At 38.2% G+C, this 18437-nt stretch overlaps 1 protein-coding gene across 4 annotated transcripts in view; it reads right to left on the reverse strand.

The window, feature by feature from the left end:
• LOC126091995 (radial spoke head protein 9 homolog) overlaps positions 1 to 18437 on the reverse strand; it is a 114091-nt gene that overhangs the window by 63534 nt on the left and 32120 nt on the right. Inside the window, exon 2 of one of the 4 annotated variants that reach the window (XR_007521293.1) lies at positions 3999 to 4053. The exons of the other annotated variants lie outside the window; for them this stretch is intronic. The gene's annotated coding sequence lies outside the window, so the exon portion shown is untranslated. The remainder of the gene's footprint in view (positions 1 to 3998; positions 4054 to 18437) is intronic. 4 annotated transcript variants of the gene reach the window in all.

Here is an 18437-nt window from a genome sequence, read left to right on the forward strand (position 1 = left end):
ACCATGCCCACTACCCACAAATCAATATTCAATTTTAACAAATTTCTTTTCTCCAAAAACACTTCCTTTGCCACTGCCAGTCCGCATTTTATATCCTCGACGATCATTAGTTATTTTGTTGCCCAAATAGCAAAACTCATCTACTACTTTCAGAGTCTCATTTCCTAACTTAATTCCCTCAGCATCACCTGACTTAATTATACTTTATTCCATTATCCTTGTTTTGCTTTGGTTTCTTTTATCTCATATACTTGTTTCGCAACATCCTCTATTTCATTAAATTGCTCTTCCAAATCCTTTGCTGTCTCTGATAGACTTAGTGTAATTCACAAACCTCACAGTTTTTATTTCTTTTCCCTGAATTTTAATTCTGACTCCAAACACTCCCCCCCCCTTTTTTTTTGTTTCCTTACTGCTTGCTCAATGTACTGATTAAATAACATGGGGATAGGCTAAAACTGACTCATTCCCCTCTGCGGCGATAACGGATCCGAGGGTCTCACAAAACATAACTGTATCATCCAAAATAGCACCCCTCGAACACTGACTGAGCTAGGATTGACCGTGTTCCACTCATTACTCTGATGGACATTACTCCAATCCATCTCCCATACATTTCTGCATTTGTCTCACTCACTATGACTGGACATTAACTTTGGTGCCACTAACAGCCTTTACACACAATCAGAATATCTTTGGATTCTGTGAAAGATCACCTGACAATATTCTGCTACAGCAGTCACTGAAGGCATCACACTTTGCTCTTTTGACAGCCAAGCGCATTTAATTCAGCATCTCTCTACCTATATCCTTAAACTCTGTTTCACACCTCTGTCTCTTTAAAAGTTTCTTTATATTCACAATTAAAGTTCTTCATATCAATACAAGACATGAAATTGTGTTACCATATTTTCTGTTTCATTCTACAATCCATGGTATGCAGTAAACAGTTTGTGCTGTCTATAATCGAAAACAGTACCTTTACAGTGTGCAAATAGCTTACTGGTCTTCATATCAAAGTTTTATGTTTAATGAGTCAAACCACAGTTCTGGAAAATGAGCAGCACAAAACATAAAGTCAATAGGTCTTTAATCATGGTACACACCAAGATCTTAAATGTAGCACTGACCAGACACATATTTTTCACCAGCTATGAACACAATGTGTAGCAGTAAATACATGGCACAACAACCACCTCCACTTTCCACTTGTCATTCCTGACTCTTTGTTGCTGCTTTCTATTTCAACCTCTCGATATGACTCTACATTCCTCATACACCTCGCTTCTCATAACACTTTCGAACATGGCTTTTCTTTCGACCTCTTGGTATGCTTCTACATCACTCAGGCAGCCTGCTTCTCATGACACGTTTGAAGATTCTGATTAGGCCTACATTATTTTACAGTTTTAAATAAAATCACAATTTCTTATTGCTCTGTCCATAGAAAATGAATTCAAACATGTTAACAAACAAGAAAGTACACGTTGTCATAATAACTGGAAACGACAGTCAGTCATAATAGGTGCATTATGTTCACAGAAATATAATTTATGAAAAATTAAATTTCCAAAACTCATTCTGAAATAACCTTTTCAATGTATGATGAAATTAACACAGGAAAGAAATAAGAGAAATGAAAGTAAAAGGGGAAAAAGTTGTGTAACAGTCTGTAGTGTTTATCTTCAGACAACTCAAACACCGCTTCCGTTTCATGCCTCCCAACTCTTACAAATGCCATCTAGTTTCTGTACACGATGTAAATGGCCTTCATTCCCTGTATTTTATCCCTACTACCTTCAGAATTTCAGAGGGACTATTCCAGTCAACGTTGTCAAAAGCTTTCTCTAAGTCTAAATGCCATAAATGTAAGTTTGCCTTTCCTTAACCTATCTTCTAATATAATTCATAGTCATTTGGATCTCTGAGTGGGGACTACTTCTGAGGTGTCATAAGCAGTGCGCTTACCTTATGTGAAAAATGTTACGGACCGAATAGGCAAACACCTTCACCGGGTTGGGATTCAACCTGTCTTTTATAGTGGTTGCAGGATCCAGGACCTGCTAAGGACAAGGTGGATGCATTACACACTGCAGCCGTGTACAAGATGGAATGCGAATGTGGAGAGGCAAACGTTGGTGAGACTGGCAGGCCAATAGCAACTAGCATTTGGGATCAAGAGCACTATATTTGTCTAGGGCAACACAACAAATCTGTAATGGCAGAACATCAGCAAGATTGCAGAAAAGAAAAAAAATTCAGCGAAGCCCATGTGTTGGCCAAGCAGCCGGTTATGATGAAACACAAAATCAGAGAGGCCATCAAAATACTTAAGCACCCTAAGAACATGAATAGAGAGGATGGACTTGGGCTTGCCCCATCTTGGCTGCCAGCAGAGCCCAACAGATCGCACTGTCAACACGAGATATGACCACTACCGGCGAGTAACAGCCACCACATGGTTGATGTCCAGCATTTGATAAAAAGGAGCCAACTTCTCATTCGCCGGTGACCCCCAATCGTGGCGCATTACACAAGAGCCAATAGACAACAGAGGTTACACTCTCCCTCCACCACAATAACCTATTAAATAAAATTCACTCTCCTTCTTCCTTGTGACCAATGAAATGTACTATCTTTTAAAAATCATGACGTAATGGCATGCGCAGTGAATAGTAATAACAAAATATAAGGGACACTGCATAGCTGGAATGCACCAGTAGACCCAGAAGAAGGATACTGCAACCGTGGCCAAAACTTTGGTTTTTCTCCAGCAGTAGTTTTATACAATATGATGCAATTCCATACCCAGAAAACTTTTATGTCAAAAGTTACCGTACTTGCGCAGAAAACCACAAAAACAAGTAATTAGCCTGGGCCTCAGTGATCTAAATAACTAACGATAGCAGTGGCTCAAATTTTAACTGTAAGTTTTTCAGATTTTCATATCTAAACACCATTTTCATGTTTTTGAAACTCTGTATCCATTATCAGGAAACACACATAAAACCATTATTTTTGGGTACCGAAAAGTACCAACTGTGAGGATGGTCACTTCTATAATTTCTATTCAAGGCAAATCACCGAAATTTTTGCCATATGTTCTTAAAATGATGTCCTTGGGGAAACCTAAAACTTTTTCGATATCATTATCTGTTACCAAGGTCTGGAGGTTCAGAGCTATCATGCTTATGTAGATAAAATATGCATGTAATATCTGGTTTGAGGCATAAATATAGCTTTAACAGACATAGTGAACACATGGAAAGGATTCTAGTCATCACAAGCCTTCTGAGGTCACCAAAGTATGTTTTTAGCAGTATTTTTCCACTGATAAAACTTTATGACACACTGTTTCTCAACAATCGGTACTTCAAACGCATACATATATGCCCCAGAGTGCTACTGCAGTGACAAAAAGAGGACTAAAAAGGTATTAACATCCCTGAAAATAACTTAAAATGACTACAAAAATTTTTGTAAGTTTGGAAAGACTGCAAATTCAGTAAAATATTTCTAACATTTTTACTCTTTTGAGATACTAATTATAAGTAGGGCATTCCGATGAATTGCAGTGCATGAGCAAATTATCCAAAAAATGTAAAGCAAATGATTTTGTGTTAACCGTACACTGAGGTGACAAGATTCATGGTACAGTGATATACTCATATACAAATGGCCGTAGTATCTACAGAAAGTACAGGATCTGTCATTACCCGTCAACTTGACTGCGAGTGGCTTGATGGTAGATCAACGCGTCCAATACCAGAAAGAACTCAGGGTGTTGTACAGATCACCCTAACCAACAAGTTTGAGGTGCTGTCTTTCACTAAAACTGAGCCATTGGGACTCACTTCACCTGCTTTGGGGAAACTTGTTTTGTCTCGTGACAGGAGGAGGCAAACGCAAAAGGGTAGGGGTCTATTAATCGTCGCGCGGCGAAACAAGCGCTCTATCATTTGCGAGATACAGAGGCAAGCGAGTGTGTCGGGACTTACCCCAGTTCACTGCTAGTAGTGCCTGTACATAGCGTACAGAGTATTGCGCTGTAATCTGAGAAAGAAATTAAAAATTAAAACAGATTTCCAAATTTTGTCAACACATGCTTCAGTGTGTTAATTTTTTAATTGTTAAATCTGATGGTAATCAGATGGATATGTTTCCCTAACTAAATTATTTTGAGAAAGGAACAAGTGGCACTAAATAATAAAACTATAAAGCCAAAAATTGTTCTGAATATGGAAATGTATGTCAAAATTAACTGTTACAAGTCTCAACTTGATCAGAGCAATATTTCGGTAAAAATCGGCGTTTTTACGAAAAATTGAAGGCGCTCAATAGTAATCTCAGAAAGATGAAAGTTGGTATGAAGCTTCAATTTGATATAAAAACATTAACTATGTGACTAATAGTTTTCAAGTAATTTACCATGAACTAAATTTGGTAGAAAAATGTCCTTATTTGTAATAGATTAAGTATCATTTATATTAATGACAGAAGGTTCTGGTTACAGCACTTGATTACATGCATTAAATAATGAAAATCTACCACGTTTCAAGACTCAGATGTAAATAACAATCAATACAAGGTCTCTTAAAGAAGTAGTTCAGAGGTGATGTTTCGCTGTCATTCAGTTCTAAAAATTCTACCCGGCATAGTTTAAACCCAGCCGAACTAAAACTTTTTCTGTAATCAAAGCCAATTTAACTCCATTAATATAAAAATTACAAAGATTGCAAATTGATACACAACAGAGTTATTAAGTAATGTGTCCGAGAAAGTAGCCACTTAGATACTGCTACCTGGATATATTGCAGATGACAGCAGGTGTTCCCATCAGCTGTCGCTGAGAGGCAGTGAGACACTCTTTTCACGGAGCTACCACTCTATCCGCGTCAGTCAAACGCCAGCTTACGCATTGCCTCGGATGACGTCACAGCCAAGCTGCAGCTAAATGTATGTTTTTGGCACAAATGTGAAGTGAACTCACTTGGCCTGTACACCATCGTGGATTGCTTAGATTTCACGGAAGTAACTGTGTGCCGCCCGTAATGTTAGCAAAATCACGTGACAAGTGGTGAGATTATTTTCCAGTTTCGTGGCGAGCAATTAACTTTGATTGTTAGAAGTCAGGGCGAAAGACCGTTTGACTTGAACTTACCTAGAGATCGCCTCTAAACTGCTCAGAGTGCTGTTTAAGATAGAGATGTTATTATTATTATTACTATCAGGAATATTAATATGTTGTGCATGTGACATTTTATTGAATATATGGATCAGTTAGAACATAATTTTTTTTTTTTATATCATAGTTCCTGATCCCGATGGTTAAATATAGAGTAGAAACATTTCTTTCAGTGAGCACAAGGAAAATGTGGACTTGCAGACTGGAAACTACGGCCCATATGTTCTCCATCGCTTTCTGGCTGACCGCAAAAATATTTTTCAGGCTCTTGTAAAAAGACGGCGAACAATAATTCTTAATAAAAATTAATCCACTGCTCCGCATATGGTGTATCGGCTGGGAAATTGAACAGTGAAAGAGATCGGTAGAAAACAGAGAACTTGTTAGGCCCTAACAGGATATCGAAGTGAAATAGGCAGAAACCAGTGTGAGAACAGTGGTAAGATTTACTTGCGAGTGTGGAAAATGAGCTGTGAATGTTAGCCACAGCAACTTTGATAATGGCAGAAGAAGGGAAGAAGACGACACTAGATTGCAGGTACACCGGCGCTGAGGGGAAGACGGTGCGTCCTCATGGAGCTGCGTAGACCTGCGAGCTACTGAAGCGCTCACCGGTGCTAAGCCCCCCCCCCCCCCCCCCACTCCCCTTGTCCTGCCCTCTGGAGCTACTATAGTAGGCAATACACAATGCCATCCTCACTGCCACAACTGCTGCTACTGCTTGTGCTATGTCGCATCACTTTTGATGGTACACAGCGCTGGCATCGTTCGTCGAGGTCAAGCAATTATGTAAAATCAAGAATATTTAAAGTATTTGTTTATTGTTTTCAATAGGCTACTAACAGTGGAAAATACTGATGAGAATAATGTCAAAGATAAGATGGAACCAGTCTCTGACGATGAATCCTGAGAATCAGAATCTGAAATTAATGGGGATATTTCCATCAGAGTAATAAATCCAAAGTCGGAATATGATTTGTCAAAAGTGGAATCTGAAATGAATTTCAATGTTACAGCAAAGTTAGAACCATTTTCTGATGACGTGATAATTGAAGCTGACTTCAAAAAGGAAATGGTAGAATTAAATAGAGTCATCAGATAATGAAGCTGAGTTCAATATGTCTGAAATTCACCAAAGTCAGGGAATGCTAGAAACTCATTTAAAACCAGTGGAAACCTCAATTGGCAGCATAGAGGCACCATATTGGATACAATTACTGTATGCTAAACTTGAATCGCATCATGAAGAACTGAGCAGTAAAATGGAGTCCAATAATAAATAAACAGTAAGACTGAATCTAACAGTAAAGAACTAAAGGATATTAGTAAAGAATTGAGAGTAATAAAGCATTAAAGGATGAAATGATCTCAAAACTGAATAGATTTTAAATTATAAAATTGATGCCAACCACCATAATCTGCAAGTCAAAGTAGGCCAACAGCTGAATAAAAATGCATAGCACATTCAAAAGCAAAATTAACAAAGTTCCGCAAAGATTTCAAAGACGCACATGAACGTGTGGAAGGGAGGTTATCAAAAGGCAACGAATCCAAACTTTGCTCTAATCAATTCAAAGAAGTAATAACTAAAGTAAATGCTTGTCGTAATAATATTAAGAAAGTAAAGTCTGACTATGTGAAATTATGTGTGGATGTTGGTAAAAGATTTTCTAACAGGCTGGAAGCAGTAGAATTACAACTAGAAGAACTAAATAATAGTATTACTAAGATAGAGAATAGAGTAACCTCTGGTAGTTCTTGTAACACTATTATACAACATATTGCTTCAGTTGATGCCGCAATCACTGGATGTCATCAATTTTTACGTTTTGATCCAGACAAACAAATTCACCCATTAGAGTTCTGGAATGATTTTGAGGATGTTTTGCCTAAAGCATGGTCAGAGCAAGACATCATCTCTTTGATAATAAGTTATTTGTCAGTAGATGCTTTGCGATGGTCAGCTGATGTAATGATAAGATGCAAAACTCTTTCTGAATTTAAAGCCGCATTACTTAATGCATACTGGTCTTACAACAAATAAAACGATGTTTTGAGAGAGTTTTTGAATGGTAAAAAGTTTGCTCCAGGACTACAGTCAATAAAAGAGTTCTCTAGAAAGTGGGTTTCTCTTCTCTCGCATCTGTCAGAGAAGATGAAACTGAGAATGATTAAATTGTTACTTGAAGGTAAACTGCCTTGGTATTTGCAGAAGAGAATCATTTCTGTACCTAAAGATAATGTGGATAGATTCACTGAATATTTACAGCAAGTAGAAAGACTGGATATGCTGCTGAGGAACAGGTGCTAAATAATAACAAGTTTTCTAACAATCACGTAAACAACAGAAATAATGACAGTGGGTTCAAGAATGTTAGAAGTATCGAGGTTCAGAATACAAGATTTAATTATCGTTGTCAAGGCCGTGGTAGAGGAAGAGGGGGTAGACAGTCACCATGCTTTCATAAAAAGTTATTATGATGAAAGCAGAAATGTAAGTAATGTGCCGTTGAGACTAGACAAATGGCCAAATACTTCCCTATCTGATTACGTATCAAATGAACACAACAGGCTGTGTGTGGGAAACTTAGTCCCGTCTATGAGGAAACTGGCGCTCACAAGGCAGAAAGAGTAACACAGCCAGTAATAAAATCACAACTCACAACCAGTCAGCGCATGCAAATAGATAACAGGGATGATGAAATAGGAACCATACCAGTGATGCGCTAAACGACTCTCATTATACAGCTGACAATGTTTTGGAAAGTTTAGAAAAATTGGTCAAGGAGGAGAAAGTAAACACCATGGATAACAGGAAGGAACAAGATAATGGATCTGAATCTGATAAAGACGAAGATGAAATAAAGGCTTACATCTTCGACAATGATGGCAGTCTGAAGGTTAGAGTAGCGGTAGAGGAAGTAGAGTCTGTGTTGCAAGGTTTTGAAGAGGAGGGGTTCATGGATGAAGAGGGTAGCAATAATAATGAGATCAAGGAACCTATTAGCTGCACTGACTTGCCACAAACTGTAAAATTGATGGCAGTATTATAGGTAGCAATGTTGTGCAGGGATGCAGTTGTCCAAAGGCAGAGAGTAGTTTAGCTGATGTGCAGAGAATGAAACTAGAGGAAGTGGTCAAGTGCTTTGATTTAAAACTGGTGGACAGGTTGGAAAAGGCAGCTGAGAATGTAGAGATTGAGGACTCCATGAATCTAGGTGTGAATGTACTTGCAACTGAACAAAACTAGTTTAGCTGAAAAAAGATTGAAACAGATTTATTAGAAGACTTTAATGAGGAACCTTTTCAAACTAGAATAACTCACTCTATTATAAAAACTAACATCTCAGGAGTACCAATACATTGTCTTCTTGATAGTGGCAGTGAAACAAGTGCTCTGTCCCAGGCAATTTATGATTCTATTCCTAATAAGAGTGAATTGATTGTCATGAAAGTAAGTGGTTGAAGAATAAAAGATACTACTGGAAAAGTTTCTAGATCAGTACAGAACGAAGCTTTGATGCCAAATGGTATAGGTTATGTAATAATAGATCATCCTTGCTTAATCATGCTCAGTTTCAGTGTTGAGATATTAATTGTCACAGATTTCTGAACAAAAAATCAGGGAAGGATTGGTTTTGATCAGAACCATTTAGTATTGACATTACCTGATTCTCATATAATTAAAGAACCTTTCATAGGAAATTATGTACCTAGGCAGTAATAATTAAGCATGGGGACTGCCTGTTAGGATAATGCGAAATAAGGGATACTTGAAGCAAGATACTGAATTTGGTAATAATGTGCAAGGTGCTATTGCAGAAGAGAACTATATCGTAGAAGAGATAGAGGCAAAGCTACGATCAACAAATCAAATTTCCGATAAACAGAGAGCAGAAGTAAGGGAAGTATTAACCTCTCATCACTATGTATTTTCTAATACACATGGCGAAGTTAAAGGGCGTAAATGCCATTTGAATGTAAAGCCTGGGCAGGTATTTTTCAAGAAGCCTTATCAGATACATGTTTCAAGAAAGTAAGTGGTTAAGAGAAAAATTCATTGGGGTGTCATTGAGCAAGCAGTCAGTGAATATAATAATCCTCTAGCTGTTGTGCTTAAGCGTGGCAGAAGTGTTAGGTAAGTACTAGGTGCGCGCTTGCTAAATGAAATTGTAATAAGGGAGAGTGACTGTCCCAAAAATATGGATGACCTAATAAAAAATTCCAAGGAGCTATGTACAGTGCATCTGCGGACATCACTTGTGGATACTGAGATTTGCCCCTGTCGAAAGAACCACGTAAATATAAACCCTTTTCGTACGAAGAAGGTTCGAGTCCTCCCTTGAGCATGGGTGTGGGTCTTTGTCCTTAGGATAATTTAGGTTAAGTAGTGTGTAAGCTTAGGGACTGATGACCTTAGCAGTTAAGTCCCATATGATTTCACACACATTTTTTGTATGAAGGAGTGTGCTACCAATATAAAGTAGTCCCACTTGGATTTCTGTGTGTGTGCCTTTTTAAGAGTAATGGCTCGTGTATTGGGCAGGAATTGTTAGATCAGGTGACTATTTATGTAAATGATATATTGTTAGCAACTCGCACATGAGAAGAATATATCAATCTACTAGACAGGGTGCTAGAAGCTACAGAAAAAGGAGGTATGAAATCAAAGTTAGAAAAGACTGAGTGTGTAAGGGGCAAAATAAAATTCCTGGGCCATGAAATTAGCATGAAAGGAATATTACCTAATCCCTCCAAATTATCAGTCACTGAAAACATTTTGGAATGCAATGAGACATGCTTTGCAGTGAGCTGCTGCTAAATGCATGTTTCTCGCACAAACATGAAGTGAACTCACGAGGACTGTACACCATCCTGGATTGCTTAGATTTCACGGAAGTAGCTGTTTGTGTGCCGCCGGTAATGTTAGCAAAGTGGTGAGATTATTTTCCAATTTTGTGGCAAGCAATTAACTTTTATTATTAGAAGTCATGGTGAAAGACCGTTTAATTAGTACTTACTGTAGAGGTCCCCTCTGAACTGCTCATAGTGCTGTTAAAATATAGATGTCATTATTATTATTATTCTTTCTTTCTTTTCTCAGAGGTTATGTCTGTCAAAAATGGAAAGTGACGTGGACCTTGATCAAGCGTGACTTCCTTTTAACTGTAAGGTATATGTTATATTGCATTTAGGAACTTTCGGGTGATTGAACATGTATCAATAATTACGGATTTCTGTAGTTGTATATATAAGTTTGGATGTAGCTGTATTGCATTGATGTACTGGTGGATATTGTGTGGTATGTCTCCTGTAGTTGACAGTATAATTGGTATAATGTCAACTTTTTCCTGATGCCACATGTCCTTGACTTCCTCAGCCAGTTGGATGTATTTTTCAATTTTTTCTCCTGTTTTCTTTTGTATATTTGTTGTATTGGGTATGGATATTTCGATTAGTTGTGTTAATTTCTTCTTTTTATTGGTGAGTATGATGTCAGGTTTGTTATGTGGTGTTGTTTTATCTGTTATAATGGTTCTGTTCCAGTATAATTTGTATTCATCATTCTCCAGTACATTTTGTGGTGCATACTTGTATGTGGGAACGTGTTGTTTTATAAGTTTATGTTGTAAGGCAAGTTGTTGAAGTATTATTTTTGATACATTGTCATGTCTTCTGCTGTATTCTGTATTTGCTAGTATTGTACATCTGCTTGTGATGTGATCTACTGTTTCTGTTTGTTGTTTGCAAAGTCTGCATTTATCGGTTGTGGTATTGTGATCTTTAATAATATGCTTGCTGTAATATCTGGTGTTTATTGTTTGATCCTGTATTGCAATCGCGAATCCTTCTGTCTCACTGAATATATTGCCTTTTCTTAGCCATGTGTTGGATGCATCTTGATCGATGTGTGGCTGTGTTAGATGCCATGTGGTGTTTTCTTTTTCCAATTTACTTTCTTTGTATCTGTTGATGTTATGTGATCTAGAGGGTTGTAGAAGTGGTTATGAAATTGCAGTAATGTAGCCAATGTATTTATATGAGTGACTGCTTTGTGTATTTTGCTAGTTTCTGCTCGTTCTAGAAAGAATTTTCTTAAATTGTCTACCTGTCCATAATGTAGATGATGAGACTTACCAAACAAAAGCGCTGGCAGGTCGATAGACACACAAACAAACACAAACATACACACAAAATTCAAGCTTTCGCAGCAAACGGTTGCTTCGTGAGGAAAGAGAGAAGGAGAGGGAAAGACGAAAGGATGTGGGTTTTAAGGGAGAGGGTAAGGAGTCATTCCAATCCCGGGAGCGGAAAGACTTACCCTAGGGGGAGAAAAGGACAGGTATACACTCGAACACACACACATATCCATCTGCATATACACAGACATTTGTAAAGGCAAAGAGTTTGGGCAGAGATGTCAGTCGAGGTGGAAGTACAGAGGCAAAGATGTTGTTGAAAGACAGGTGAGGTATGAGCGGCGGCAAATTGAAATTAGAAATTAGCGGAGATTGAGGCCTGGCAGATAGCGAGAAGAGAGGATATGCTGAAGGGCAAGTTCCCATCTCCGGAGTTCTGACAGGTTGGTGTTAGTGGGAAGTATCCAGATAACCCGGACGGTGTAACACTGTGCCAAGATGTACTGGCCGTGCACCAAGGCATGTTTAGCCACAGGGTGATCCTCATTACCAACAAACACTGTCTGCCTGTGTCCATTTATGTGAATGGACAGTTTGTTGCTGGTCATTCCCACATAGAACGCTTCACAGTGTAGGCAGGTCAGTTGGTAAATCACGTGGGTGCTTTCACACGTGGCTCTGCCTTTGATCGTGTACACCTTCCGGGTTACAGGACTGGAGTAGGTGGTGGTGGGAGGGTGCATGGGACAGGTTTTACACCGGGGGCGGTTACAAGGGTAGGAGCCAGAGGGTAGGGAAGGTGGTTTGGGGATCTCATAGGGATGAACTAAGAGGTTACGAAGGTTAGGTGGACGGCGGAAAGACACTCTAGGTGGAGTGGGGAGGATTTCATGAAGGATGGATCTCATTTCAGGGCAGGATTTGAGGAAGTCGTATCCCTGCTGGAGAGCCACATTCAGAATCTGATCCAGTCCCGGAAAGTATCCTGTCACAAGTGGGGCACTTTTGGGGTTCTTCTGTGGAAGGTTCCGGGTTTGAGGAGATGAGGAAGTGGCTCTGGTTATTTGCTTTTGTACCAGGTCAGGAGGGTAATTACGGGATGCGAAAGCTGTTTTCAGGTTGTTGGTGAATGTTTCCCTCTATTATGTCCATAATGTAGGCTTTTTATGTCGATAAATCCCCTTCCTCCTTCCTTTCTGCTTAATGTGAATCTTTCTGTTGCTGAATGTATGTGATGTATTCTATATTTGTGGCATTGTGATCGTGTAAGTGTATTGAGTGCTTCTAGGTCTGTGTTACTCCATTTCACTACTCCAAATGAGTAGGTCAATATTGGTATAGCGTAAGTATTTATAGCTTTTGTCTTGTTTCTTGCTGTCAATTCTGTTTTCAGTATTTTTGTTAGTCTTTGTCTATATTTTTCTTTTAGTTCTTCTTTAATATTTGTATTATCTATTCCTAATTTTTGTCTATATCCTAGATATTTATAGGCATCCGTTTTTTCCATCGCTTCTATGCAGTCGCTGTGGTTATCCAATATGTAATCTTCTTGTTTAGTGTGTTTCCCCTTGACTATGCTATTTTTCTTACATTTGTCTGTTCCAAAAGCCATATTTATATCATTGCTGAATACTTCTGTTATCTTTAGTAATTGGTTGAGTTGTTGATTTGTTGCTGCCAGTAGATTTAGATCATCCATGTATAGCAAATGTGTGATTTTGTGTTGGTATGTTCCAGTAATATTGTATCCATAATTTGTATTATTTAGCATGTTGGATAGTGGGTTCAGAGCAAGGCAGAACCAGAAAGGACTTAATGAGTCTCCTTGGTATATTCCACACTTAATCTGTATTGGCTGTGATGTGATATTATTTGAATTTGTTTGTATATTAAGTGTGGTTTTCCAATTTTTCATTACTATGTGTAGGAACTGTATCAATTTAGGATCTACTTTGTATATTTCCAATATTTGTAGTAACCATGAGTGGGGTACACTATCAAAAGCTTTTTGGTAATCAATGTATGCGTACTGTAGCGACCTTTGTTTAGTTTTAGCTTTATATGTCACCTCTGCATCTATTATCAGTTGCTCTTTATATCCTCATGCTCCTTTGCAACAGCCTTTTTGTTCTTATTTATAATTTTGTTCTGTGTTGTATGTGTTATTAATTTCTGCGTAATGACTGAAGTTAATATTTTGTATATTGTTGGTAGGCATGTTATGGGGTGATATTTAGCTGGGTTTGCTGTGTCTGCTTGATCTTTAGGTTTCAGATAAGTTATTCCATGTGTAAGTGTATCAGGGAAAGTGTATGGGTCTGCAATGTAACTGTTAAATAATTTGCAGAAGGTGTCTATTGACCTGCCAGCGCTTTTGTTTGGTAAGTTTCATCATCTTTCTTTTTAGATATGTTAAATAATTTAGTTAGATGTGAATGTGTTGAGGTGAACTTCTTTAGCCAGAAATTTGGTATTTTATCTTTTCCAGGGGCTTTCCAATTGCGAGTAGAATTAATTGCTTGGGTGACTTCATGTTGCAAAATTATCACTTCAGGCATCCGCGGTATCATCTTATATGTGTCTGTTTCTTCTTGTATCCACCGTGCATGCCTGTTATGTTGTACCGGGTTTGACCATATGTTGCTCCAGAAGTGTTCCATGTCTGTTATGCTTGGTGGATTGTCTATTTTAATGTGTGTGTTATCTATTGTCTGCTAAAATGTCTTTTGGTTTGTGTTGACTGATTATTATTATTATTATTATTATTATTATTATTATTATTATCAGAAATATTACTATTTGTGTGTGTGACATTTTATTGAATATATGAATCAGTTAGAACAAAAAACTTTTATTTATAATCATAGTTTCTGAATCTGCTGGGTAAATAGAGAGTAGAGACATTCCTTTCAGTGAACACAAGGAGAATGTGGACTTCCAGACTGGAAACTATGGTCAGTATGTTCCCCATCGTTTTCTGGCTGTCCGCAAAAATACTTTTCAGTCTCTTGTAAGAACGATAATATTTAATAAAAATTAACAGGCAGCAAGTGACACAAATGGACACCAGGTGCACTCAACCTGTATTCCTGAGGGAATAGGGTGCAACCAACTGCAGATTGTGGCATGCATTGGAACAAATGATGCCTCTCGCTTGGGCTCCAAAGTCATTCTTGGGTCAATCCACCGACTGGCAGAGAAGGTCAAGAAGAATGAAGCTCAAATTTACAGCACTGTTCTCAGAACTGATAGTGGCCCTTTGGTTCTGAGTCGAGTGGAAGGACTGAACCAGAGACTTGGAAAGTTCTGTGACAAGTTAGGCTGCGACTTTCTGGACTTGCACCATAGAGTTAAGAACTAAAGGGTCAGCTTAAATAGGTCAGGTGGTCACTACGCATCAGAGGCTGCTACTCAGGTAGTGTGTGGGGTGGTCATGTAGATTAGACGACTGTCCATCCAATGCAGATAACGATAGCTGTACGAAACCAAGAAGTATCAGTGAAAAATCGAAGGAAATGCCTCCCACAGGAGAGAATATTAAAATCCTAATCGTAAACTGCCAAAGCATTCATAACAAAATGCGCATTCATAACAAAATGCGCATTCATAACAAAATGCGCATTCATAGCAAAATGCCAGTTAGAAGTGCTCATGAAAAGCAGTGAGGCTTGCATAATACTAGGTACAGAAAGCTCGTTGAACCTGAAATTGATAGCAGTAAGGTTTTTGGGGAAAATTTAAGTGTATAATGATAGGATAGGAAAATAGTAAATGGAGGTGGTGTACTTGTCGCAGTAGACAATAAACTCAGTTCCACAGAGGTAGAAACTGAAGCTGCATGTGAGATTGTTTGGGCAAAACTCAGTATCTGGGTGGGCATAAAATGATAATTGGGTCCTTCTATCGCCCAACAGACTCTTCTCCTGATTTAACCAAAAACTTAAGAGAAAATCTCAGTTCACTTGTATGTAAGTTCCCCAATCATACTGTAATCGTTGATGGAGACATAACCCTCCAACAATTAATTGGGAAAAATACAATTTTGTTAGTGGTGAGTGTGGAAAGATATCCTGTAAAACCTTACTGAATATTATCTGAAAACTGCCTAGAACAGATATTTAAGAGCCCCACTCATGCTGAAAATATATTAGATATAATGGCAACAAGTAGATCTGATTTCTTTGATAATGTCCACATCGGAAGTGGCATCGGTAATAACGGCACACTTGTGGTAACAATGGTTACCAGAGTACAAAGGTCAACTAAAACAAGGAGAAAGATATATATGTTCAGTAAACCATCTACATCTACATCTACATGATTTCCTGCAAATCTCCTTTAAGTGCCTTGCAGAGGGTTCATCGAACCACCTTCACAATTCTCTATTATTCCAATCTCGTATAGCGCACATAAAGAACCAACACCTATATCTTTCCATACAAGCTCAGATATCCCTTATTTTATTGTGGTGATCTTTTCTCGCTATGTAGGTCGGTGTCAACAAAATATTTTCACATTCAGAGGAGAAAGTTGGTGATCAAAAATCAGTAATGTCTTATCTCAGTGAGGAGCTCGAAACTTTCAGCACAGGTCAGGAGCATGTAGGAGCAACTTGGCTCATGTTTAAAAGAATACTTGACCATGCAGTGGATAGATATGTACCTAGTGGAACTTCCATAGTATACAGTCATTGTAAAGAAACTTCTAAAGGAACAGAGATTACAGCATAATAAGTGTAAAACAAAGTGTAGGGCTATAGATAGAGAGATGCTGTGAGAAATGCATTTGGCTGTCAAGAGAGCAATTGTGATGCCTTCAATGACTACCCTAGCAGAATATTTTCAAATGATCTTTCACAAAATCCAAAGAGATTCTGGTCGTATGTAAGGGCTGTTGGAGGCAACATGGTTAGTGTCCAGTCCTTAGCGTATGGGACAGGAACTGAAATTGAGGGTACCAAAGCAAAAGCTGAAACACTTAAACTCCATTTTCAAATGCTCATTGGAGAAGTGCCCGAAATTAATCTTCAGACCACTGTCTAGATGAATGAGATAGGTATAAGTGTCAGTGGTCCTGAGAAATAGCTGTAATCATTTAAATTGTACAAAGCTCCAGGACTCAATGGAATCTCTGTCAGATTCTATACTGAATTTGTGGCTCTGTTAGCCCCTCTTCTAACTATAATCTATCATAAATCTTTCAAAAAAAACTGTGCCCAGTTCTTGGAAAAAGGCCCAGGTCTCACCTTCCTGCAAGGAGGGTAATAGAAGTGATCCACAAAACTACCACCCAATATTCTTAACATCAATTTGTTGTGGAATCTTAGAACATATTCTGAGCTCAGACATAATGAAATATCTTGAACAGGATGACCTCCTCAATGCCAACCAGCATGGTTTTCGAAAACATCCATCATGTGAAACCCAAATCCCACTTTTCTCACATGACATACTAAAAGCTTTCGATCAGGGTAACCAGGTAGATGTAGTGTTTCTTGATTTCCAAAAAGCATTTGACTCAATACCACATATGCGCTTATAGTCAAAAGTACTAATATGGGGCATCAAGTGAAATTTGTGACTGGATTGAGAACTTTTTGGCAGGGAGGGCACAGTATGTTAACAGTGATGCAGTGATAACTTCGGATGTGCCCCAGGGAAGTGTGTTGAGACCCTTGCTGTTCATGTTGTATATTAATGATCTCGCAGACAATATTAATGATAACAACAGGTTTTTATGCAGATGATGCAGTTAACTGTAATGAAGTACTATCTGAGAGAAGCTGCAAAAATATTTAGCCAGATCTTGATAAGATTTCAAAGTGGTGCAGAAATTGGCAACTTGCTCTAAATGATCGAATTGGAAAATTTTGCACTTCTCAAAACAAAAAAAATGTAGTATCCTATTACTATAACATCAGTGATCCACTGTTGGAATTGGCCAACTCATACAAATACCTGGGTGTAATACTTTGTAGGGATATGAAATTGAATGATAACATAGGTACAGTCATGGACAAAGCATGTGGTAGACCTCAGTTTATTGGTAGAATACTGAGAAAATGTAATCAGTCTACAAAAGATATTGCCTACAAATCACTTGTGTGACTGGTTCTAGAATATTGCTCAAAATTGTTTTACGCGTACCAGATAGGACTAACAGGGGATACTGAATGTACACAGAGAAGGGCAGCACAAATTGTCACAGATTTGTTTAATCCATGGGAGAGTGTCACAGAGATACTGAAGGAACTGGAGTGACAGACTCTTGAAGAAAGATGTAAACTATCCCAAGAAGGTCTTATCAACATAGCTTCAAGACTTGGCTTTAAATGATTTCTCTTGGGATATACTACAACCCCCTATGGGTATTGCTCACATAGGGACCATGAGGATAAGATTAGAATAATTATTGCATGCACAGAGGCAATCAAACCATCATTCTTCCCGCACTCCATACATGAATGGAACAGGAAAAACCTTAGTAACTGATACTGTGGGACATACTCTCTGTCATACACCTTACGGTGGATTGCAAAGTATAAATATATATGTAGTTGTAGACGTACAAAAATGACATTTATTGGACTCAAATTGTTTACAATTTGCAGGGATAGCTCATACATTAGCGAAAGGAGACTGAAGTGCAAAATAATACAAAAAACAAAAAAAGAGTGTGGGTCCGAAAAATGTCATTAAGTAGTACAGAAGGGGAATTTCACACTTCATATAAGGAGCTCCAGGAAGAAAAATCTTCATTTCATATTTTAGGAAGTCGAAACATCAGTTTTTTCTTTTGTTACATCAAATTGCAATGAAAATTACTAAATGGAACACAGTGTTTTGTGCTGTCATCACATCCTGTGAAAAATTGGTTTGTGTAAGTTTAGTTGCTGTGTAATGGCTCTATGTGAGCTGCTACATGGCTTGATACAACAATCATATACTCAAAACACACATGGGTGCCTTCTGACTTTCAGGGATGATCAATATAAGATTTATTATTCTTAATTATGTTGTATTATCGCTCTTAGTGCAGTCTGCAAATGTGAATGCAGGTCGTCTGCTGACGTATGCGCAGGCTGTCTGGTCTGGGTTCTGTGAATGTGGAGA

The sequence above is a fragment of the Schistocerca cancellata genome, chromosome 7 (genome assembly GCF_023864275.1).
Source record: "Schistocerca cancellata isolate TAMUIC-IGC-003103 chromosome 7, iqSchCanc2.1, whole genome shotgun sequence".
Classification (NCBI taxonomy): Eukaryota; Metazoa; Arthropoda; class Insecta; order Orthoptera; family Acrididae; genus Schistocerca; species Schistocerca cancellata.